The sequence below is a fragment of the Dermacentor variabilis genome, chromosome 2, assembly GCF_050947875.1.
Source record: "Dermacentor variabilis isolate Ectoservices chromosome 2, ASM5094787v1, whole genome shotgun sequence".
NCBI lineage: Eukaryota > Metazoa > Arthropoda > Arachnida > Ixodida > Ixodidae > Dermacentor > Dermacentor variabilis.
The window spans coordinates 12,471,031-12,480,746 of record NC_134569.1 but is presented as its reverse complement, the minus strand read 5'-3'; the positions used below and the strand labels follow the sequence as shown (position 1 = coordinate 12,480,746).

Genomic DNA, 9,716 nt, shown 5'->3' with positions numbered 1-9,716 from the left:
GCAACGGATATTCAATTCGATGACATTTTTCTTATAATGCAAAATTACTTCCACACCGTATTCTAGACGGTATATTACAAGATCATCTGAAAAACCTTCAAACAAACATTGTAATTGCGACAGATGCTTAACAATGTGAAGAAAAGTCAGGTGTACGAACATTTTCCCCGATTCTTTATTGGACATTGTCTCTTCGGCTGCCAGATTTCATACCGATTTTTTTAGCCGAATTCATGGCTGTAGCGCTGGCATTACGCAAATTAGGACCATCAATTACGTCAGCCGTGATTGTCACTGATTCGTTATCATTGTGCTCATCCTTCACTGCTCTGGTGGTTCTCGCGTGATGAGGACATTTCAATCATTGGTACCTGGTACTTGAGAAGCGTGCGTTTGATTTAGATGCCTGGCCACAAAGGACTAAATATAAATGAAATTGCAGACTCTCTGGTGAAGGCATCGATAAGTGGCCCGATTCTTCCTTACTGCCCATTAACTGCTCATGTTATTGCTGCTAGATTTCGCAGGAGAGTCATAATGCAGGCGGTATTAGGCTCCGCAGTTACGAACACTGTGGATTACGGACATCTCCCATACCCTTGGCACAGAGATTTTTGCCGAACACGGAAAATTGAAGTGTCCATCACGAGACTGCGCTGCCGTATGCCTGCGTTAAACTTCTATCTCTACAGGTCTGGCCTGGTCCCGTCACCATTATGCTCATTCTGTGGCGAAGCGAAGACAATAAACCATTTCTTGTAGTCTTGCAGGCGTTTTTCTATTATAAGAAAACGACTACTCGAAATCCCGCTTCGCACTATTGGTCAAAATTTATCAGTGCCTGTGATCCTATCTTTTGGAGCCTCCATTATTGGGTTCAGTCACAGAAATGTTTGCTTCGCAATCCAAAATGACCTCATTGAAACCAATCGATTTCCATGTTAGACTGATCGTTCTCCCTCCCCGCCATAGCTTTCTTTTAGTTTTTATCTATTATTATTATTATTATTATTATTATTATTATTATTATTATTATTATTATTATTATTATTATTATTATTATTATTATTAAACCCGGTTTTATTGTGATTATTTTTTTTCTCTCCAAACACAAAACGCCTACTTTTAAACTCCAATGTTCGATTTGTTAACTCCTTTATTATTATCTTTTTGCACCTGATTTAACCACCCGATTCATGGCCAATCCCCCACTGTGGTTATTTGCCACGGCCACACAGGACAACGACCACAACAAGCACCGCGAAACACAAACGGCTAGACATCAGTTCGCCGCACTCACTGTAAACGGCATGAAAGCGTAGGCGTTTTAGGAGATACACTATCATCTGCTCTCGTACATGGAGTTCAGTGTACTTGCTGATAACAGCTGTAAGTATAGCCGCTGCATTCGCACCTAAATTTTAGTGCACTCATGCGACAAATGAAGAGGTGTATTGCTGTGACCCTCAAGCGGCGAATGCAAGAGTTAATGTTATTGCGAGATTGTGCTGAGGGTTCCGAGATATCCTCGACAGCTGCCTGTCGAGGATAGCAAACTGCTCCGCGCACGTCCGTTTAGATTGCGATAGCAGCTTTCCAAGCGAGCTCAGTTGGTGGCGAGCACACCGAGGCGCCCTGTCGAAATCCCTGAGCGATGGCAGAAATTTGTTGACGCCTACGAAAGACTCGGCTTGGCACGCGGTAAGCGTCTTCACTCGCGCTCCGTCGGGCACCGCCGCCGCTATTAGGCGAGGTACTCGCGCTTCGTTCGCAGTGGCCGTGATGCGGCGCGGGCGCCGCCGGTAGAAGTGCGCGAAATGCGTCACTCAATTATTCGAGTCAACAAACACGTCAACAGTGGCGTTCATTAACGCATGGTGGAACTCTTGTGCTTCTTAGCCGAGACAGAAGGCATAAAGAGAAAAGTCGGGGAAGTCAACTAGAGGAGCGTCCGGTTTGCTACCCTACATGAAGAGTAAGAAGAAAGGCGAAATCTCTGAAGAGCGAAGGAGTGGTGAGATAACGCTTACCGAGCCTTGTAGCACTCGGTTTCCAATGGATTTCCGAGTACATGGCCTAGACTGCTGTTTCCGCAAGCGGCATAGTTTCTGTGTACAGAGGTACCCGTGTAGTAAGACCAAATTCAAACTGAAAGGAATTTATGAAGTATACTGCACTATAATATCTAACACTTAATAAGCAGTCTTTTCGTGTTCTTCCTTGGCAGTGTACAAAAAATAAACACATTTAATTTCCAAACGTCTGGAAAGAAAGGCTGCCGAAACCCATGGATGACGCGCGAGCTATCGGGCAAAATTGACAAGAAAGATCGTTTGTTGAAGAAGTTTACGCCTACGCATAAAGGAATAGACTTAATTGCATTTAAGCGGTTTTGGAATGCTTTAGGTAAAGATATGTCTTTCAGCAGGTGTTTTTTCTTCCAAAATGCAAGCATCTCGTGTAGTCGATTTATGTAAGAAAGACAAAAAAGAAAGTTTCGAAATAGACCAGTGTCGATATTGCCTGTGCTTTTTAAAGTTTTCGACAAAATAATTTATAATCGACCATATCCTTTCTGTAACAAGTACGAGGTAACGAAATGTGTAACATGGTTTTCAAAAAAAAAAAATCATTCAACAGCACTTGCTCTTCTCAACCAGAAAGAATATATATTGGTGAAGTTTAAAGAAAAACGATTTCTTTGAATGTTTCTTGGTTTCACACATACCTTGGATTACATAAATGATAACATCTTATTTGACAAATTGAAGAGAGAGAGAGACATTTATTATGGTAGGCAAGCTGAGAGGTCGGTCTGAATAGAGAGAGAGAGATAAACTTTACTGCAATGGAAAAGATTTGAAGGAGCATTGGTCAGAGCCTCTCAATCCAGGGCCCTACTGGCCTCTGCCGCATGCCTGACCTGGCTAATTATGGACTTTTGTCCTGCCAGGTCGGAGCGGACGAGCTGTGCCTCCCACTGCTCCATTGTGTTACTGGTATTTGGCCTATGTGGATGCTTAGTGCACTCCCAGGTTATATGTATTAGGGTAGGTATGCCATCGCACCAAGGACATGGCCCTATAACGAGTGGGATACATGGCATTTAGCAATTTTAAATGGGGGAATACTCCGGTCTGTATTTTGCGCCAATCGGCGGCCTCTTCCCCGTTAAGTTGTGGGTGAGGCGGCGGGTACTTTCTGCGGACTCCGCGCTGATGAGCAGGGATGTCTTTGGCATTTAAATTGGTGGAATTTTGTGAGGGATAGTGCGGGTGGTTGGGGTTAGAAGAGGACGCCGTCGCTCGGTTAGTGAGCCCTCGAGCTAACGCGTTAGCCTTTTCGTTCCCCTGTACCCCCGCGGGGCCCGGGCACCAGAGTAGGCGATGATGGTGGTTGAAGGATTTGGGAATTATCGCGAGGCTAGCCGCAGTCACGTGCCCCTTGAGAAACATGCGACATGTCTCCTGGGAGTCCGTGACCACGACCGAGTCCCTTTGCGAACGCTCCGCGCGAGCGAGTGCAGTCGCCACTGCTAATATTTCAGCCGAGGTGGGGGATCCCGCCGTGGCCGACGCGGTAATTTGCTGTTAGCTGATCGCGTTCACGACTGCCAGGGCGTACTTCGTTCGGTGTACCTCCTTTGGTCTAGTACGTGTTCTACCTATGGTTATTAGAGTACGCTGATTGAATGTGTTGTGCGCGTGCTTTGCGCCTTTCTTTATTTGTACTCGGGATGCATATTCTTTGGAATTGGGGCTACTGTAACTTTGGATCTCATCGAAGGAGGGAGAGATACGGCCTGCTCTGTGAGATAAATGGGGTCTAATATTGAGTCTAGCCAATATTGCCCTACCAGTTTTTGTGAAGCTGAGGCGCTCCCTCTGTCGCATCAGGGTGGCTTGCCTCAGTTCGTCGAAAGTATTGTGCACTCCCAAAGCTAACACGCGCTCCGTTGAAGTACATTTAGGCAGGCCCAGAGCAACATCGCAAGCGGTTCGGATTATTCTGTTAGCCTGCTTTTCCTCCTCCCTGTTCAGGAATTGGTACGGTAAGCCATACGCGATTCGACTGACCACTAAGGCCTGTACGAGCCTTAGGGTATCATCTTCTCGCATTCCCACTTTTCGATACGTCACGCGACGTATCATTTGGGCTATGTTGTGGGCTGTGGATTTGAGGGTCTTGAGCGTCTGTACTGCTTTCCCGTCGCTCTGAAGCCACAAACCCAGGACTCGCATCGTGGGTACCTCTCGGACTGATTGGCCCTCAACCACGATGTTAATCGATCGTCTGGATTTGTAGCCTTTCGCGTGTATGCGGATGATCTCAGATTTTTCGGGTGCGCACTTCAGGCCACTCCATGTAGAAAATTTATGCACCGCTAATACTGCGCTTTGGAGCGTATATTCCTTATCCCCTAGTGAACCTCTGCTCGTCCACAGCGTGATGTCGTCCGTGTAGAGCGTGTAAAGCCGAGACCACACGTACGCTTGCGGACGCGCGCTAGCTCGCGTCCGCGCGCCTAGCGCCTGCCGCGCCTCGCGAGTAATGGTGGTTTGCATCCACAAAGACGCGCGACAGCTCGCGCTGACTGGGCTCACTCACAGACGCCTCGGCAGGCGCCGCTTCGTACTTTGTTACTGACAGCGTTTCAAGATGCTTCGATATTTATAAACGTAATTGTTATATTTTTATAGCTGTTAGATCAGTGCAAAAAGGAAGGAAGAACCACATTCTTGCACGATATAAATCTGCTTCAGTGAGAGTTGAACGCTCCGCGCCGTAGCTGCGTAGCCAGGCGCGCCGACGCGAGGCAACCCAAGCGCGCGATAACAGAGAGGAGCTGTTCCCGGAGATCACGCCGCGTTTCGACGAGCCATGCCGCACCGTGTGCGCATGCGTGGGCGCGTGAACGCGAGCTTGCGCGCGTCCGCAAGCGTACGTGTGGTCTGGGCTTAACCTAGGTCGGGTATCCGATCCAGATCGCGCGCGAGGCGACACATCGCCATGTTGAAGAGGAGATAACATTGCTCCTTGAGGTGTTCCTTTGTCAGGCATTTTAAATAAATCCGAAGTCATTTGGCCAATACTGATGCTCGCCTCGCGGTTGGAAAGAAACATCCTTAAGTAATTCTATGTGCGCTCACCACAACCCGCGAGTTCGAGTTCCTCCAATATTGCGGCGTGGGAGACGTTGTCAAAGGCTCCTTTGAGGTCTAGTGCTAGGACTAGTCTCTCGTCGCCGGTATATTAGTTAGAATTTCGTCTCTAAGTAGGAGGAACGCGTCCTGGCCACATAAACCTGTGCGAAATCCTATCATGGAGTCCGGGAACCAGCTCCGCTCTTCCAGACATCGCTGCAATCTGTTATGGATAGCCCTTTCATAGAGCTTACCTAGGCAGGACGTGAGCGACGCCGGCGGTAGTGTATCAATCGAGGGATTCTTTTTTGGTTTGGGGATCATGATTATTTTAGCCAATTTCCACTCTTCGGGCAAGTCTCCTTTGGCCCAGCACTCGCTATTGAAAATCTTTGTTATTTTCGCTAGGGCTACCGAATCCATGTTTCGAATCATTGCATTTGCGATCGAGTCTGGGCCCAATGCCGAGTATTTAACTGCGGATTGTGCCGCCTCATACACTTCCGCGTACGTTATTTCTTCGTCTAATTTAGGGTTCGCCTCCCCCTCGTATTGTCTCCTCGCGTACGACGATTCCGTGGCAGGTGAGGGTCCTATGTACTTTTTCTGAAGAGCATGGACTAGATCTTGGTCTGTACCCTCGAAGTTGTCCGCTATAATTTGGAGCTTCTTGTTATTATCCGTACGCGTGCTCGTCAGGTCTAGCAGGCTTCGTAGTATTCGCCCCGTACTGGTCGTTCCGAGAGTTCCTGATAGGGTTCCACAGAACGTCGCCCACTCGTTTTTAGCGAGCTCGTTGGCGTGGCCTTGGGCTTGCTCTGCCAAGAGAGCGATGCGTTGTCTCAGGTGTTTGTTTAGACGTTGTCTTTTCCACCTCTTGGCCAGTTCCCGCCTCTCTTCCCATAGGCTGACCAGGTGAGAGTCTATCACCGGCACCTCCGCCGAAGTTCTGGCCTAAGACGGGCGTAAAAAGAGAGAAAGGGAGAGAGGTGTTGATGAAGGTGAAGATGGCGGTGAGTGAACATGAATAGCAAAGACTCTACAAAGCCTCGAATCTAGACGGCTCTCGTGAAAGAATTTGATTGGAGCTTTTACAACATCACGCCGACAAGAATCCGGCCAACGACCCAATGGACCTATTCAGACAAAGGTTGATTAGTGTATTTGTCAATTATTGTACCAATGATTGTCTTTGCACAGCATATCGTAGGCAAATCCACAAGACGTGCTCAGTTGTCTCGGGTACCTCGGACACCGAACTGTCTGCACTGTCTGATAAGGTGTAGGTACGGACGGACGGACGGACGGACGGACAGACAGACAGACAGACAGACAGACAGACAGACAGACAGACAGACAGACAGACAGACAGACAGACAGACAGACAGACAGAAAAACTTTATTTGTAGCAAGTGAGTTTGGACTCATCTGGGTCCCTGGACCACCGCACGGTCCCACACTACGTCAAGACGTAGTGTGGACCGTGTTCATGCTCCTATAGTGTATCCACACTAGAGCATTAGTGCCCGGTCGAGAAAATGGGATGAACACTTGCGTGGCATTATTGGGGGCCAGTTCATTTCCATACAAACCATATAGTGCCTTGGAATCCATTGAAACCCTGTACAATGGCCAGTTCTCAGGGCGAAATCGTGTAATTCTACCACATCTTGAGCAAAGAGATAGTAAGGTTCTCGTATAAGGGCAGAATCAATCACTTGCAGCGCTGATTTCACGTCACAAAACATAGTCCATATTTGAGGTGGTTGATTCGATGTAAAATGGGCTGCTTTACGGATGGCTAAAATCGCCGCAGCCATTGGTGTAATTTGGTGGTCGAGTCGGGAGCTCTTACAGGTCGTCAAATTCGATATTACGAATACCGTTATTGAAGTAGTTGGAGAAAATGACCTGTCAGTATATATACGCACACAAGCGCCATATTCCGTAGAAATATGGGATAGGATGTATAAGTGCAAAAGTGTGTATAGGTAAAACACAATTACAAACACAGGCTAGCAAGGCTCAAGTGTCTACAGAGTGTAAAATACAGCGAATACAAATAACATCATCGTGTTAGAAAAGTACGCTCCCCTTAGTACAAAATAAGAGATAAATAATTAAAATTTTTCACATGATGCTTGCATGTTTACCGCAAGTTAGATGCTGCCCAGCAAGATTGGGACCCTTTGAAGGCACAAGCCGACCACTTTGCGTTCAGTTTCTCCAGTAGCAAGAAATTGCTGTTTAATAAAGAGCTAATTGGAAAGACAAACTTTTGCGTTGCGTAGTTTGTGTGAGCTCGTATGGTTGCAATTTAGTTTGGTTTCAAATTATACGCGTTCACTTTTATGTAGCAAGTAATATCGAAAAGTTCACGATTCAAATAACCTAGCTCCAAAGCATCAAGGGCGAACCTGTACTTTAACAATTGTTTGATGGTGAGTATACTTAATGTCATAATGTAAAGCTTCGTGTGGTGAAGAAAACTCAGGTTACGTATCGACCGTATAATTCTGTTTTGCAATCTTCATAACAGCGTAAGCTTAGTTTTTGACCTAGTACACCACACGATAAAACAATAATGTAAGCGACAATGTATCAAGAGTAATGAGCTGCTTTTTAAAACTTATGAGAGCATATGTTTGAACCAGGGTAGTTATTCCTGTTGGCCAACTAATGTCCTTGCGAATGAATTCAATGCAGCTAGACGAGTTTAAGTTGTGGTGAAACCTACGTACTTAAAAATTTCATGGATGGTGCTTAGCAGAAAAAAAGAAGACGAAGAAGAAAACCCTTCGCCTACCGGAAAATGGGGATGAGCGAAGCTTATCCTGCGTGCACCTGACCTTCGACACGGTTAAGTAATCCACAGGGATAGAGTTTCCTGCAATATACTGGAGGGAACTCCGGCGCTGGTGTCGTTGACCCATCATGGAAATGATAGAAAGTACACGGATTTGTCTGATCTTCTTGCTTGTGAATTCAGACGTTCTTGTGGCTTTGTATATTACGCTTTATATACCTTCATTGTCGTAAATTTCAGAGCAATCTATACTCTTCGGAGTGCAGATGACACTACGAACACGCACAACCACTAGCAATTACAATGATTGAGCTCGTAGAGGTGGCCAAATCGAAGCGCGCCAAGCGTCTGAAGGCACTGACTTGCCCGCGATAAGTTCATAAGGGCGTTTCATATCGATTGTCGATGCATGCGTCTATGGCCTAATGGTTTCAATATCAGGCTTCTGTGCTAGAGGTACTGTGCTCAAATCCTGCCGTCGGACAACTTTAGTAATATTTATTTAATTATTTATTAGGCAGTACATTGTTGAAAATGACGAGTTTACAAAGTCACAAAGCCGTTTGAAGCCAGAGGACGAAGTTTAGGCAAATCCATGTAGATTCCATAATTTCCATGCAGGTACAAGCGCTCCCATTGCAGCTCTCGTAGACACTAGCGCCAGAGTTCCCTCTAATAATTATTCTATGAAACTCTATGACCACAGGTAAGAGAGAGAGAGAGAGAGCGACGAAACCTTAATATCCACTGGTATGGGCTGCAAGCAGGGGCCACCCGCGCCACAGGCAACGGTGCCGGGTTGTCTCGGCCTTCCGCTCCCTCAGCTCGGTATCTTCTCGTTGCTGTCGGATTGCTTGGGCTCGGGCGGCTCTAGAGGCGCGCTTATAGTCGGGCGAGCGTCGGAGCGCGTTGGCCGCGTCCAGTTGCGTTGGCGACGTCAGTGCGTCAAAACATCTGTCGAACTATAGATGCTGTTGTTCTCGCCAACATGACGTAAGGTGTGCGCGCGCTCACGCTGCGTCGGACTATATTTAGGCCTTTACGGCTGGATCGGCATGCCGAAGGCGAGCCCTTTCACCGGCGAGTTCTCACCGCTGCTCGTCGAAGGCTGCCAGTTCCTCGGGAGAACGCACAACGCATGACCGTCCCATCCGTTTTCTAAGAATTACCTGAACGGAAACAAAGCCGGCGCAGCGCGCACGAGACCCTTTCCTGTCCCCTCCCTCCCCGGCGGAAGCGAAACGGCTCTGATTGTTTGCGCGCGTGGCGTGAGCACGCGCCTATGCAGCTGGAATCCTTGCTTGTGACTCACGCTCCCGCTCCGGCGTAGCTGTTAACTCATCAAACCGCCGTTTCCCGCATCTGCTCTGCTCTGGGAGCAACTGTGTTTTTGCGTGACTACATCGCCACTGAAACTTGTGAGCCAATACAAGCTTCACTTGAAAAATGTATTGAACCGTCGCGGTGGCTTAGCCGCTGTGGTGTTACACGACTAAACACGAAGTCGCGGGATCAAATCCAGGCCGCGGCGGCCGCATTTCAAAGGGGGCGAAATGCAAATACACCCGTGTACCGCGCATTGGGGCACATTTAAGATCCCCTGGTGGTCAAAATGATTCCGGAGTCCCCGACTACGGCGTTCCTCTTCATTAAATCGGTTTTTGGCACGTAAAACTGCACAATTCAAGCAAAATTTTATTTCTAAATTCTATTTCTATTTTTAAGTTCTACATTGTTTGGGATTTACTTAACTTTTGGTCTGAATA

The 9,716-nt window shown here is 47.3% G+C and overlaps 1 protein-coding gene across 2 annotated transcripts in view; it reads left to right on the top strand.

Annotated features, from left to right (window-relative positions):
* Positions 1–1,589: 1,589 nt before the first annotated feature.
* LOC142571363 (arylsulfatase B-like) overlaps positions 1,590–9,716 on the top strand; it is a 132,269-nt gene continuing 124,142 nt past the window's right edge. Inside the window, exon 1 of one of the 2 annotated variants that reach the window (XM_075679647.1) lies at positions 1,590–1,701. The gene's annotated coding sequence lies outside the window, so the exon portion shown is untranslated. Of the gene's footprint in view, positions 1,702–1,928; positions 2,015–9,716 lie in introns of those variants that run through there. The other variant, XM_075679649.1, reaches the window with a different exon arrangement.